This window comes from Rhinopithecus bieti, unplaced genomic scaffold (genome assembly GCF_001698545.2).
Source record: "Rhinopithecus bieti isolate Rb0 unplaced genomic scaffold, ASM169854v2 scaffold_23460, whole genome shotgun sequence".
NCBI lineage: Eukaryota > Metazoa > Chordata > Mammalia > Primates > Cercopithecidae > Rhinopithecus > Rhinopithecus bieti.
The window spans coordinates 2397620-2400261 of record NW_016811040.1 but is presented as its reverse complement, the minus strand read 5'-3'; positions in this window follow the sequence as shown (position 1 = coordinate 2400261).

Sequence of the window (2642 nt, the reverse complement as noted above, 5' to 3'; positions counted from 1 at the left end):
AATATATACATATAAAGTAGTATCTAAAACTAGGCAAATCTGATATAGAAGGTTTTTTTTTTCTTTTTTTTTGAGATGGAGTCTCGCTCTGTCGCTAAGGCTGGAGTGCAGTGGCACGATCTCGGCTCACTGCAACCTCCGCCTCCCGGGTTCAAGCGATTCTCCTGTCTCTGCCTCCCCAGTAGCTGGAATTATAGGCACGTGCCACCACACCCAGATAATTCTTGTATTTTTAGCAGAGACAGGGTTTCATGATGTTGGTCAGGCTGGTCTGGAACTCGTGACCTCAGGTAATCCACCCCTACTTGAAAATTACTTTACATTACCCCAGAAAAGAAAGCTATGCTCAAGTTGGTACAATCAATTTTATCATAAAGATATGCTAAGTCTGCTGCACAGTTAAAAAGAACAATTCTTTAGAAGCCGAGATACTTTTAATCTAGATTCTGTCTTCCACTCATCACAAATCTCTGCTTTAAAAATGTTGATTTTCATGTATATTCAGCAATTCTTATTTGCAATTCTTCTGGGTAAGTCAATATTTTCTTAAAACTAGTAACACTTATTAAAGGGTTTTTTCATACTGAGAAGACAAAAGGACTCAATGCCTCACATAAGAGGCAAGTGAAAAGAACATTGTTTTTATTAATCTATTTGAGTTTTGAATATATTGTTTTATTCATTTCAAAATCTGAACCTAGGCCAGGTGCGGTGGCTCATGCCTGTAATCCCAGCATTTTGGGAGGCCAAGACGGGCAGATCACTTGAGGTCAGGAGTTTGAGACCAGGGTGGCCAACATGGTGAAAACCCCATCTCTAATAAAAGCACAAAATTAGCTGGACATGGTGGTGGGCGCCTGCAATCCCAGCTACCTGGTAGGCTGAGGCAGGAGAATCGCTTGAACCTGGGAGGTGGAGGGTGCAGTGAGCCGAGAATGTGCCACTGCACTCCCACCTGGGTGACAGAGCAAGACTCTGTCTCTAAAAACAATAACAAAGGACACAAACTCATCCTTTTTTATGACTGCATAGTATTCCATGGTGTAGGGACATGGATGCAGCTGGAAACCATCATTCTTAGCAAACTCACAAGAACAGAAAACCAAACACCGCATGTTCTCACTCATAGGTGGGAACTGAACAATGAGATCACTTGGACTCGGGAAGGGGAACATCACACACTGGGGCCTATCATGGGGAGGCGGGAGGGATTGCATTGGGAGTTATACATGATATAAATGATGAATTGATGGGTGCTGACGAGTTGATGGGTGCAGCACACCAACATGGCACAAGTACACATATGTAACAAACCTGCACATTATGCACATGTACCCTAGAACTTAAAGTATAATAAAAAAATAAATTAAAAAAAATAACAACAAAAAACTGAAGATAAAGAGCTTTGACAACTTAAGTTTAAAAAAGGAGACAGCTATATATTTTATAGCTTAGCTTCTACCTAATACTCTTCATAAAAAAACTCATTGCCTTTAAAATGACCCCTTTTCAAACGAAATACGTGTGTACTTGGAGATGCAAACTCACAGTAAGAACACAGTATCATTTTAGCAAGCACTAAACTGAGGCTCAGGGAAGTTAAATAACAAGGCTATGGGTACTTGGTCAGGTTCAGAAAAGTTTGCACCCCAAGTTCAAGGTAAAGAAAGGCTTCACTGTTCTGAAGTCCCTCGTATGGCAAAGTTACATGGCCATCAGAGAGCTAATTAAAAAAAACCTGTTTAAATTATTTCCATGTTTCAGAGTTCTCCACCTCTAGACTCAGAATGCAGTTTAAAGATGTGACCCGGGACATTTTTGTTTTCCCTTGAGAGGAAATGCACAGTTAGAAGTTCACAAAAACACCTCTTCAAAAAACAATAATACTGTTTCCATCTTTATAAAAAAGCTCTCATCACAACTCTTTGGTCGCACTTCATGCCTTCAAGTACTCATTTTGGTGATCGTTGGCTCCTTGTTAGTCTGTCTCACAAGCCAGGTTATAAATGGTTTGAAATCAGGGGCCCTGTTTTTATTTTGAACCCATCGCAGAGCCTGGCACAGCGTGGCAGAGTGTGCGCCCAATAAATACTTGAGTGGAATTACACTGAAAAACAGGAAGAAGTAAAGCCATCTTCCATCTGCCAAAGACTGTGGTGTTGCTGTATCGGTAATTTTCATTCTTAGAAAGCTTTAATGTGAATGAAATTATTCCTTACTGTGCATTTGAAAATTCCACTGAAAGCAGTTTTAAAAATTAAGCATGCCCTCTTAGAGGCAGGGGGCACAGTTCTGGACACATGAGAAAAGTGACAGTGACATCTCCGCATTGTTCAGAGAAGAAAGGTCAACAAAGAGTAGAAATAGAACACTCAACCCACCCTGCATTCTTTCCCTAGAACGTTCTCTGTGTGTCCCTTATCATTTAAGCTTTTCATGTGTAGTTTTCTGGAAACTGACTATATCCTCTTTCGGGGTGAAGGGAGGAGAGGGAGGAAGGAGATGGAGAAGGTCTGAGATGATTTTTTTTTGACAGCAGCGTCCACTTAGGCCCTTGGGGAGACCGGGTCACGGGGCCTCCTTGCACCAGTGGTCTACAACGTCTTGCTGCGGTTTACAACCGCTCTTTAAAATAATTTCCC